The following is a 13,182-nucleotide window of genomic DNA, read 5'->3' as shown; positions in this document are numbered from 1 at the left end:
GGGGGGGGGGGGGGGGGAATCACCTGTAACAACATTTTGTAGTAGGGTTTTACAAAATATACAGTGTTCCAACATCACAAAATATCTTGAAGAATACAATATACTGGCACATCATCAGCAAAGAGTCAGAAAAATAACACTATCATGAAAACAACTGGCTCTTTATACACATGAAATAAACAGTTCAATTAACAGGGGATCTTTAATTAACTTTATATTGCTACATTCCCAGAAGGCGCCATTCCCCACAAGCAAATTTAAATCCAACTGTAAGCCTATGGAGTTTCACCTCAGCTACACAATGGAATTTGAGTCAGAAAACTGATGGGAAGCCATCTAGTGAAACCGAAGTTATATCTGAGGTTCTCCAGCAAAGTATTATAAAGCCAGCTGATATTCTTAACCTGAACTGTGAAGAATTTACACAGAAGCCATTGCATTAAAATTGCTATGAGGAAGCCAAATTAAAGACTGTGTTTAAATGTCAGAACACTAAGAACAAGCAAAAAATTTACTAAAGGGACTGTCTATGTTAAGCTTGCCCGTCGTCTTCTGCAGTATAGCTGCAGGGTACAGAATCCTTAAAAGATAATATTTATAGACAATATATAAAAAAATCAGAGAAGCATAGACCATTTCTATCATAGTGAAATAGGGACGTGTGTGTCACAGGTATGACAAATGAGTTGGGGTGGCAGTTACCAAAATAAAGGCTTTTTCATTGTAGTGAGATCTTTTACCAAAATTTCAGTCACTAATTTCCTCCACCAGATGTCAAAACATTCTGCTGAAATGGCCATCATAATAAGTGAGAAATGGCCATCACAATAAAATATGAAAAATCACAGATCGCCTGGAAATATGAGGGTTGCCCAGAAAGTAATGCATCGCATTTTCTTTTTCTCAGCCAAAAACCATGCTATGAATGCAAAATATTACTTATGTAGTACTTGAAGTCTCCTGAATGAATGTGACAAGTTTCTATCACTTCCAACAGATAGTGTAGCTGCAGGACAGTTTCAAAATGGCATTTGTAGGCAATGTATGTTACAAGCAATGTGCTGTTATTGAGTCTCTCACTGCAGAGAAAGAAAATGTGGGTAATTTTCACAAACACTTGTGCAAAGTTTATGGACTGTCTGCTGCTGACAGAAGTAGTCAGTCAATGGGCATGGAGGGCAGAAGGTGGTTTGGTGGAGCTCTATGAATTGCAACAGTTGGGGAGACCATCCACGGCTGTCACACCTGACATGTTGCATCGAGCTGGTGCTGTCATTCACGAGGACAGCTGCATTATGAGTCTGCAGTTGGTGCTGCATCTGTCAATCAGCATAGGAGATGTGGAACCAATTATACACACTCTTGGGTATACAAAAGTGTGTGCAAGATGGGTCCCGCAGTGTAAAACAGTAGATCACAAATTGCACAGAAAGAAACATTGTCTTGATTTGCTGCAACACCCTGAAGCTGTGGGGGAGTTCTTCTTGTCCCGGATTGTGACATGTAATGAAACTTGGGTTCAACCATTTTGAGCCTGAAACAAAATGATAGGTGATGGAATGGCACCATTCCCACTCACCACAGGAAAAAAAAAATAATAAAAAATAAAAAAAATAAAAAAAATTTCAAAGAAACTTCTTCCATCAGTAAGGTTGTGATCCCCGTGTTCTGGGACTGTGAAAGTGTGTTTCTCTTAGTATGATGCCAAGAGGCAGTACCATAAATTCAGTAACATATGTCAATACATTTTAAAAACTCAAAACGCCCTCGGAACTTCCACTTGTTTAGGCCATTGAAGGATGTCACTCGTGGAAGACATTTAGAGGACAATGAGGAGGTGATTCACACAGTGAAGCACTGACTGCACCATCAAAACAAGGATTGGTACGAACAGGACATACACGCCCTCGTTTCATGCTGAAGGAAGGCCATAGAATGGGCGAGGGATTGCGTAGAAAAATAAGGTGTGCAGATAAAATATCATTCATTGGTGTGTGTAATTCTCATTATGTTCAATAAAGAACTGTTGAAGAAACAAAAAGAGGTGCATTACTTTTTGGGCAACCCTCATATTAACGTGTTATTTTTTTCCTCACATGCTATCTGAGAGAAATGGTAGAGGAATAGTCTGAAAGTGCCTCAATGAGCACCCTGCCAAATGCTCAGCTGATTCAATTGTGAACTGCAGAGTTATGTAAATGCAGATCTGATAAATTGTATGGTTATCAGTAAAAATGAAATAATGTAATCTCATTTATATAACACAAGACAGGCAGTAGACATTACAAATCTGACTATTCTTATGACCCATTTTCATAATGAAAGTTGTGAATAGAAGTAAAGGGAAATCAGTAAATATAGTTCATATAAACCAGGTCAAGTACTGAATGAGATGGTGGCATGTTTAGCACAAAGTAATTGTATCTGGGAGAAACAGTTAAAATTCCCATCAAACAATAATGATTCAGATTATCTCTGGTTCCCTAAGCCTTTTACAGCAAATGTCTAGTGAGTTCCACTGAAAACTGCTACACATACTTCCTTCCACATCACCGTCCAATTGACCTTGTGCTCCATCAATAACAGCAACATTAGTGTGAAGATAAACTATAATCATCTTTTGTTTCAGGACTTGATGTAAGATTAGATTCAACCTGCTATGCTAAATGAAACAAAATATGATCATCAGTATTTTAGGATAATCATATGAACTTTGATTCAAATATCCCACCTTATGTCTTTTAAGCCACTCATTGGTACTGCATTTGTGAACATGATTTTTACAGGGTTCTTTTCCTTATGGTTGGACGTACTTCCTTATTTTAGTTAACATCATTGTAACAGAGGAGAAGTACCGGTTCCATTAAATATTAAGGGTGTGTTAAATGCCGTAAATGCCCTATCAGTATACAGTAGTTGTGAAGTAAATGGTTTAGAAGAAAACTGGTTCACAAACCACCAGAATATTGTAGAGCACCTTCAGTATTTGACTGATTTTTCATTGCAGATTGTAAGCAGCTGTTAAACCATCAAGTACTCATTAGCATATCAGAAATTATTCAATTTCTAACCTCTTCATTCCAATTCCTATAGTAAGGGGTTACACACACAAGGCCGTGTGTATGTGAATTTTGAGTGTGAGTGTGTGTGTGTGTGTGTGTGTGTGTGCGTTTTCTACTGCAGGGGATGGTGGTTGTTATTTCATCCTGGACTCTTCATCAACATCACATTTTCTTGAGTAACCTCACTATTACCTTCTTAATACTTTCTGTAGATGACTACATAGATACAATGTTAATATTTGTTGTTAGTGATGGTTGAACCATTAACATCCTCAGTACTACAATTTCTATGTAATCAGCAGGGAAAGTAATATAGGCCTAACATGAAAAATGTTTAGAGTAAAAATTTAAGTGTCACAAATATATTTTGAAATAGAACTTTTTGAACTTAACTATCCAGCACTCTCAGAGAAGAGTGGAGGCTTTTTACTTTAAAAAAATGCAAATGTAAATGTTGTGTAGCATTCTTGACTGGGAAGGGGTAGGCCCATCAACATAGTAGGAAGTGTTCTTTCTCTACATACATTGGTCCCTTTCCTTGCGGATACGTGAGAGTTGTCTTGAAGTGTTTCTACTGCAGAAGAAAAACTCTGTACGAAAGCATTAATATCTGAGCACATTTTCTCATTGTGCTGTCTGTGACTCAATGCCTTGTCCATGTGGTGAGTAGTGACCTTTGTATGTTGATGATGTTCATGAAAATCATAAATAACAACTTCACATGCAACTGTGAGTTCTGGGTTCATTTTTATTTGCTATGGCTGACACTACAGGAGAATGTAATGTGTGACAGAAGTGGACCTGGAAGACATCAATTTGAATTTTATGGAAATGTTGGAACATAAGCAATACTGACCCAATGATTTGTCTTAGAAGGTAGGATCAAGAAAGACAAATCCTCATTTACAATAATATTATTTCATCCTAGATTTTTTATTATTTCATCTTGTACTTTTGACTGTTTAAAATTCACATTTACACTATTTGTAAACCTAGAAAAAGATTCTTGTGGTGTTGCACAGAATACGGTAATTGGAGTTTTGAGGTTATCAAGAATAAAATATAGGGAGCAAAATTTTATCTACAACTTGTACAAAAACTCAGTTGCAGTTATAAGAGGACATAAAAAGGGGTAGCAGCAGCAAAAGGAGTGAATCAAGGTTGTATGTACACTAGTGTATGTGTATGTACTGTAAATACAGAGCAAGGCGTAGTGGAAACTAAAGAGAAACATGGAAAACAAATTAATGTTCAGGGAAATGAAATCAGATCTTTACAGTTTGTTACGGTGATGCAAATCTGACAGACAGCAAAAGACTTGGAACACTAAAATGGTGGATAGTGTCTATAAGGTGTTGTAATATGAACAGCAATAAAAGTAAAACTGGGGTAGGCCTAATGGAGCATAGTCAAAATTGGTCATATGATGCTGGGGAAATTAGCCACTAAAAGTAGTAGATGAGCTTTGCTATTTGGTCAGTGATGGTGGTATAAATAATGGGAATATAAAATGAAGATTAGCAAAGTCAAGAAAAGTTTTTTCCCAAGAACGAAAAACTTGTTAACATCAAATATAAGTTCAGTTGCTTGGAAGTCTTTTCTAAAAGTATTTTTTTGCAGCATAGCCTTACAATGAAAGTGAAAGAAAGATAATAAACCGTATAGATCAGAAGAAAATACAAGCTTCTGAAGTGTGATGCTACAGAAGAATGCTGAATATTAGCTGGGTAAATCAACTAACTATAGTAGTACTGAATTGTTGTGGGGGAAATAAAATAAAGGATAGACTGATAGCATACAGGGACAGAGAATGTGCTCTCTCTCTCTCTCTCTCTCTCTCTCTCTCTCTCTCTCTCTCTCTCTTTGTGTGTGTGTGTGTGTGTGTGTGTGTGTGTGTGTGTGTGTGTGTGTGATAAATCTTACGAAATCGGAATGAGCTATTTTACATTCAAACAACAAATTAATTTGAAATATGGCTATCTGCTGACCATTAAGCAGGTGCACATGAATTTCAGTAGTTATGCAGAAATTAAGGCAGTTGCACAGAAGGACTATTGTGGACAAAGGAACACGGGTAGCTTTATAAACAATGGTAGTAGTTTCCCCGACAGTCAAATCAAACGCTTTATTAACAAAGACTATATGTAGTTCAAACAGGTCACACACCAATGACACTTACAGTAAGATATTGGGGCAAATGTTCACTGCCCTCTACCATTCAATAAGTAGTTATGGAAGACGTATGAAAAGTGCTTCATTTCAGCTGCTCTGAATTTACTCTGAACCATTCATAGAAACACATGAATAATTCAGAAACTAGTGAGTGTTGCAATGTTAATATGCATTTTCTGCTCTCCAGCACTTATATGTCTGTGTGGACTTGCACAGAATACGTTTCAAAATGTTCAACGATAATGTGCTAAAATATTTTGTTGACGAAGATGTGACATTTAAAACACTTAACAACACGTAATACAAAAAGACAACATAAGTGTGTAACCATACCACATATTTTAAGGCCTAGTTTTCCTATTGCTGTCAACATCTTTTTTGGATTGTGTGTACACTGTGCACTTTTGGATAAAAATCCTTAATGATTCTTTTCATTAACATACAAACTCGATACCTTCTTCATTTTGTCATTTGTTATAAGAACTTGTTTTAAAAGATGAAAATTAGTATCAAGAGCTTTTTCATCTCTTAGCATTTGTCGTATCAGCAGCTGCTGAACTGTTATGCGAAAGTGCCAAATGCAATTTCTGTCTCACCTTCTCTGAATCGTGACTATTGACCATTGTGTGTGTGTGTGTGTGTGTGTGTGTGTGTGTGTGTGTTTTTGGGGGTTGGGGAAAGTTTCAAACACACCTTTATCCTTAACGTACTGATCTGTGCTTAATTACTTCATGGCTTGAATTAGTCACTGTGGCTTTTTTTACATATCCTGATAACATTACTCTGACCACAAAAAGCGGAGATCACTGTCTGGTATCATGGAAGGCCCCACAGTATTAAACTGATGGGAAGTTCCATCTCAAATAAACCATAAAGACTCTCATTTTGCAACAGAGTGTAAAAGTTTATTAACTTAAAACTACGCACTAAATAGTGAGTTAACTTAAGCTTTGACTTTCATAAGTACTATTTAAACCATACTTTGTTTCTCCTTTCTGAAACATTAAAGAGACCTATCTAAGTCATGTCTGCCACACTGTTTATGTTTTGAATTGCGTGGACTCCACTATACACGTGTGGGATCGTTGTTTAACATGTTGTAGAAGTAATATATGAGCAACAACATATGCACGAATATTAAATGGGTTTTACTGCAGGTGCGATTTAAGGGTCAAACACGACATCGTTTCCATAGGCATCTAAACAGGTTTCTTGATAGATATTACCACAGTAAAACACACACAGTAATTGAAATTTTCTTCACAATTTAAATTACCGAACATGAAGTTCACTGGTACACTAAGGGATAACTAAGGGGTATGTTAACGTAAAAGAATACTTTCCATTTAATATACACCAAACTCAACAATGATTAAGTCAGTTGCTTTGATATAAGCCTTCTTAAAACCAATTTTTATTTTTTAATGTAAAAGCACTACTTCAGAAAATTTGAATCTGTTGAGATCTACATGTAAACATTAAAAAGTTTGTAGCTCAAGAAACTGTCGTGATGAAGGGTTTCTGTAAAAACGTGCCAGTCCTAAAAAAAACTACATCAGTAATAATGACTGGTAATGTATGGAGTTATTTGAATAAAAACAACGAAAGATTGCAGTTGTGAGGGTTCGGTATCAAGCAGAATACAGGGGAGGATTCTGATTGACAGCCGTCCCTATTACTCGTTCGTGAAGACTAAACTTTTATAAATGGCAATGTTGTCTTCATTTCTTTCAAATACAATTAAAATCATTTTCATATTTCCTGAAAAAAGCAAAAGCTTCATACCGATTGACAGTACTCTCCGCAGCAGAATGTAAACATACAACATAGGATTATCTTTGACGCAACTCGCAAAGATGCACATGTGGGAAAATAAACAAGAAGCGTGCAAGAATCGCCAACGTGACGGCGTAATAATTTGTCTACATTGAAAATCACGAGTCGATTCTCTATCCCTTTAGTTCAAACAAGATATTCTAATTCGTTCCTACTTAGAGACCCAGTTCTACAGCAAAAATATCGTTGTAAAAGCAATAATATATAAAAATTACTCTGCAAGTAGAAACTAAGAATAAGATTGCACTTATTTCCTTAAATTTGTACAGAATTTAAAATATTAGATGACGGAAAAATATCTATTCATTTGAAAACTTGTTATGAAACTATATAATAATCTCATTGCTTATTTTATTCATGACGTTCGAAATATGTCCGAGAAATGTTGTATTTAAAGAAATCTAGCATACAATTTCACCAAATATTTCTCTAGTTAGTAAACTTTTATGAACAACTTTGCTAGTTCCTTGAAATGTAGTTAAAAGTTTTCTCGTGATTTTTAAGGTGACTAATGGTGGGCACGGGTAGAGAAGGGGGGAGAGATTTAATTAAATGCGGCTTTCAGTAGTTTAGATTTGTTCATTGTCATATGCAAATATTTACATGTAACACTATAAAACTTGAACTTAGCTTTTTATCAATCTTCCATAAAACCAGTTCATGTTGAGAAGATGTGGATACAGGTGTCTTTCATGTTTCAGTGACTATTTAATATTAATCATGCGTATTCGATATTAAAAATCCGAAATACCATGCACTGCAGTCGATATTCGTTGGTAACTTAGCCGATGTAGAAGTCGATTATATAAAGCTGATAGTCGATCAATGGTACAAGTAGTAGGCGGTGGTCCTCCGCGTATTTACAAAACGAAGTTGGGAGCAGCGACTACTTGCTAGTAACGTGACAGCGGTGACAGCCATCAGAGGGGTGGCGTAATAGCAGAGCAGTACTCGTTATATCGATTACCGGTAAGAAGAGTTTACATATAGTCTGCTTATGTTGAAGCTAAGAATGTGTTTAAAGGAGAAAAATAAATGGCTCGTGTTTCTTTTGCAACTTTACTGTGCGTTATAACACATCCCTCATGTATTTAGAGAAACAAATTGTAGATCTTCTTGAACTGTGAGTTTAACATTCATACGCTATTCTTGCTGTAGTTCTTGAGAAGATGACGTATACAACTACAAAATCATAACTAGAGTGACACCTGTGAATGTCGTGGCTTCAGCAACAGTAAAAAAAAAAAAGAGTAAAATTTCAGCTTTATTCTAGGTTAACATTCGGAAGAAATGATAGCTGTTAACGTAAACAGGTCTTCCCTTATTAGCGTTTCACGCTGACTTGGCTGCTATGAGCGTGATTGCGTGTGGGTTTTATACCGGTAGCGTGGACTAAATGGTTTCCGGACAGCAGCTACGAACGATTTTCAGAAATAAATATTTTGCTTGTTTTCTTCCTCCGCAAACATCTTTACCGCATCGGAATTAAGGCTTTTTTCCTCAGCTACCGGAAAGCGTATCTAAGACGATGAAAATTGCGTAGATGAGAATCACTATTACCGTGTCGACTGTGGTTTTCTTCGTTCAAATCTAATAAACACTTGGAAAAAACTGTGGCGTTATGCTGCCGTTCGTTTTTCAGTACGAATATTTATTACGTACTGTCCTTGGATGGATTAAAACGGTAGTACTTAAAGTCCTCATCGAAAACTGCTTCTAGGACGGCAAACGAAACTAAAATCTGGGAGCAGTAAGCTGTTAGTCAAGTGTCTGAGCACTTACTAACGTGTTAACTATCGATAGAACTTTATTGAACTTCTGAAATAATTAATGTGCATAAAATGAAGAGACAAACTGTATCACACTAAATAAGTAGGTATCGTACCTGTATAGTATGTCTCATTAGATTTTAAGGCATGGAAATAGCACACCAAATCCACAGCGGTAACGAGCAATTGCAAAGTGAATTCCCTGTTGCAGCGTGACACAGCACAAACGAAACGCTGGAGCGTCTTCGTCGCACTTGCGCGTAAAAAAAATCTCAAGGCAATAAACGTGACTTCAAGCAGCAAATAATTTGCTTCATGATGTATTTAAAATCCCAATAAACTTTTCAATTGTAAATAACAAGGAGTCTGTCGTGGCGCTCTTATAAATCGGGATATCACAGTTTTGGTTTAGTTTGTTGGCGAATTGAGGCGAACTGGAGAACAAAATGTTACATTAACAGCCATGATCTCTACATACGTTTCATTACCTTTTTCAGCCGTGCGGTCTACGGCGCCTTATCACAGTCCGTGCGACTCCCACCCGTCAGTGGTTCGAGTCCTCTCTTAGGCATGTGTGTGTGTGTGTGTGTGTGTGTGTGTGTGTGTGTGTGTAGTGTAAGTTAGATTAAGTAACGTCTAGGCTTAGGGACCGATGACCTCTTCAGTTTGGTCCCATAAGACATTGACACATTTTTTTAAAAAAAAAAGCCTTTTTCAATAAATATATAAAGTCGCTACAATCCAATAACAGTTCCTATTCACCAGTTCCGACAGGAAAATATATTCTGATCACAATTGTACGCCATTCGTCTGTCTAGCTTTTACGGAATGAAATAGAGTTATTGGTTACATGACATGGAAAAAGACGTAGAATGCAACACAATCGACAACAAAGGTAACTAGAGAAGGAGCGCATACTTGGATTGGTAAGGGTGGGGGAATGAAATTGGCAAAGTCTTTATCAAACGAACCATCATATTATTTGCCTTACGCGAAACCACGGAAAACCTACATCCGCGGGGCCGGACGTAGATTTGCACAGGCGTCTTCCCGAATGTGCACCCATTGTCTTACCACTGCTCCACATCGCTCGTCAGCTGCAAAAGAAATACGTCGCTGCTTTTGACTGCTGTTAAGTGTCGCTAGCATTTGCATACCTTCACTGCGAGCCTGTGTAAGTATTGATTTTTATGTCGGAACTCCGAAACGGTTGAGAGTAACGGTATAATACGTACTAAACAGTTTAGACTGTAGGAATCGTGTTCTCTGGCACACACTCCTTTCGAATTCGGCACGTATAAAAATTGCGACTATCAGATATTAAAATAATATTCTCGGCCGTCCAGACAAACTTATAGAATTGTTATGAAAAGCTCGTTCTTTTTTTTTACTGGGTGAATCATTTTCAAATAAAGTACTCTTATTGTAAGTTCAGATGCTGATATACGCCTGGTGCTTTCCTCCTGCTTGAAAGTGTATAAACACAACTAATCTGAGCGAAGGCTGGATTATGCAACAGAATCATATCTCGGTCGGTTTCCTAATTTAGCAAGAAAGCTAGAGAGATTACGTGAGTAAAGTTTGATGATTAAGCAAAGTCTTATCTTGCTTAAGTCACAATGAGTTTAAAATTATGGTCTGTGTTGCGTGGCTGATCCAGTAAAGTAATGGGGAAACTGTGATTCGGTGCAATGCTCGGAAACTGAATTCCACAAGCCTATTCCTAATGTGACTGTGCTCCTTTAGTGGTAGTTCCACACATGTGGAATTAACTAATTGTTATATCAGCTATCTCAAATGAGATACATTCACTCAAGATTGACGTCCCAGGCGTTTGAATTAACAAATGTCATAAACAGTGTAACATTTACGACTTGGCACTTCGAAAAATGCTGACATCAGGTTTGGAACTGTGACAGATAATATAAATACAGCAGATTTTTACTTCAAATGTTCATGGGCTAAGTATTACCAAACTAAGAGCAAACACACACGAAGGACTTCTATGTTCTGTGATGTCTTCAGCAGTTCGTCTATTTATTTTATTTCTAAATGGTTCTAATGGCTCTAAGCACTATGGGACTTAAAATAGAGGTCATCAGTCCCCTAGAACTTAGAACTACTTAAATCTAACTAACCTAAGGACATCACACACATCCATGCCCGAGGCAAGATTCGAAACTGCGTCCGTAGCAGTCGCGCGGTTCCGGACTGAAGCACCTACAACCGCTCGGCCACCTAGGCCGGCTATTGTCTTTCTATACAAGCTTCATACATGAAGAATTGAATTTGGTCGCTTCCACACATTTCATGCCCGCAGACGACGAAACAGTTGTCGAACGAACCATGTATTTCATATGGGTAGCGGATTTTACTATAACCTGTAATGGCCTCTCTAGTTCTGGTCATGGTTATGGAGGATGATCCATTCTCCCAGAGTGACTGCTAAATGGGTCCTCTGCCGTTCCTACACAAACAGTCTTAATTTTCTCGCAACCTTCTCAATGCTGAATAGCCCCTTTCATTTTCTCTATCACTACCAATCTAATGGCGTGTTTAGGCGGGGGTGGAAGGTGTTCGTCTCGCCGGCAGCCTGGTGGAGCCTCCACTCACGTATTGCCTCTGCCGTTACTAGCAAAGTGATTTAGACATCCTACACATTGCCGTAATTGGTGAAAGTTCAACATTTTGCCACAGCAAATAATGGTACTCTCACATTGCACCATCAGCTGAACACACTGCGATCGAATTAACTGATGATCACGCAGTTCCTCAACCACCATCAGCATTACGCTCTTCGTACATGAAATCTGGTTTTGCGATCATTTCTTAATGCGCATCGAAAAGCGGTCCAAATGTGCTCTATCGCGTGTCAGAAACGTGCTTAAGATTTTTTGTTTCCATGAGAAATAATTACGATAATTACGTAAATTTTAGTTTCGGAAGCCTTTATTATGAGCAAATTTCTCGCTTGTAATCTTGCTATCTTTCTACATCAGTTCAGTTCCAAGTAGTTTCCTCCGGATAGTTGGTCTCGTTGTAAATATTAGTAGCAGAAGCAAGGTGCCAGATTTTAGAGTAAAACTAATTCGTCTGTTCTATAAAAGCTGCATGTAAAACACTTCGTGTTTCCGGGCTATGTCATTTTGTTAGAGATCTTTGCTGTTTTTCAACATTTTGCCTGTTAAGTGTTAACTTGAAACATACGTCGTGAATCTTTAAAGTGCTGCAAATCCATTTTGAATGTTGGCAGTACAGTCGAAGGATTTATAGTTATCTAAGTTCCGCCTTTTTGCTTTCGCAACGGACATTCTGCAGTGTTGAAAGTTTGTGTCGGGAAGGCGAGTAGTGTTCGTCGCGGAAGTCAAAAATGCTGAAATGGTACTGTGGTTCGGTGTGAAAGTGGCCGTACCAGCTGGTTTCCTTGCGTTGCTTCAATCACGAAATGGCAGTTTTAGTCCATCGAGCGACACGGATTTCACCGCTATTTCCCATTTCTTAGAGCTCCGCCCTTTCGAATGTATTTGTCAGATACTGTTTGGAATAAAAATTGATTTGGTCTTTCGTAGCTCTGCGGTGTAAGACAATCTCTGTGCGTATTTTCTTATTTCCGTGCAGTGTTTTCATAAGTGTGCTAACTGAAAACTTCGAAAGAATTGTTGATGAACAGCTCTCGGCGTCTCCAGCCGGGCGGCAGTGTTGAGATATAATGACGTTATACTAATCATATTTTGACGAAGTGTCGAGATATTATGAATCTCTTTATACTTTACGAGAGGGCGGATGCAACTGCAGGTGACAGGGTCTCGTGTGGTCTATGGTGGTCCTGAGGGAGGCAGGGAAGGGTACAAGGCTGCTTTCGAATTTCCGCGTAGGCACTGAGCAGTCTCCTTGCTCGCTACCCATAGCTTGGGAGCGTTCTCGGCGTATAGCTGCTATGTGGGAGTGCAGGCCGATCTTAATTGATAACCTCCGCCCATATTGGCAAGATTCTAGTGGCTACCAATTTCTATAGACTCCTTTAATATTCTTTAACAATAGCCGTTCGTTGTGGTAGGAACGTTGGTTCTCAAAATCGAACTATGTTAATTTAGGGTGTGCCATGAACTCGGTGATTTATCTGTGTGCACAGACGTACACACCTGACGTGTTCTTCGCAGTGATTAGAGATACATCGCAGCCTCTGCTCGACGTATTGACCTCCACATTCACATGAATGCTAATTTCCCATGGTGGGTCATCCGCAGCGCCAAGGATATCTGTCGTCTTCGGTGATCTGAAGACAGTTTCGAGATCGCGTTTGCCAAACAGCTTCGCGGTGTAGGCCGAGAACGTCGTTGAGT

The 13,182-nt window shown here is 38.3% G+C and overlaps 2 protein-coding genes across 3 annotated transcripts in view; one reads left to right on the top strand and one right to left on the bottom strand.

Annotated features, from left to right (window-relative positions):
- Positions 1-7,096, bottom strand: part of LOC126343774 (protein furry) — a 1,073,323-nt gene extending 1,066,227 nt beyond the window's left edge. The window contains exon 1 of the mRNA XM_050001966.1: positions 7,020-7,096. The gene's annotated coding sequence lies outside the window, so the exon portion shown is untranslated. The remainder of the gene's footprint in view (positions 1-7,019) is intronic.
- Positions 7,097-7,877: 781 nt separating this feature from the next.
- The window catches only part of LOC126343748 (juvenile hormone epoxide hydrolase 1-like), a 46,232-nt gene continuing 40,927 nt past the window's right edge, over positions 7,878-13,182 (top strand). Inside the window, exon 1 of one of the 2 annotated variants that reach the window (XM_050001965.1) lies at positions 7,878-8,039. The gene's annotated coding sequence lies outside the window, so the exon portion shown is untranslated. The remainder of the gene's footprint in view (positions 8,040-13,182) is intronic. The other variant, XM_050001964.1, reaches the window with a different exon arrangement.

The sequence above is a fragment of the Schistocerca gregaria genome, chromosome 1 (genome assembly GCF_023897955.1).
Source record: "Schistocerca gregaria isolate iqSchGreg1 chromosome 1, iqSchGreg1.2, whole genome shotgun sequence".
NCBI lineage: Eukaryota > Metazoa > Arthropoda > Insecta > Orthoptera > Acrididae > Schistocerca > Schistocerca gregaria.
The sequence above is the reverse complement of the archived record's forward strand: the minus strand, read 5'-3'. Positions and strand labels throughout refer to the sequence as shown.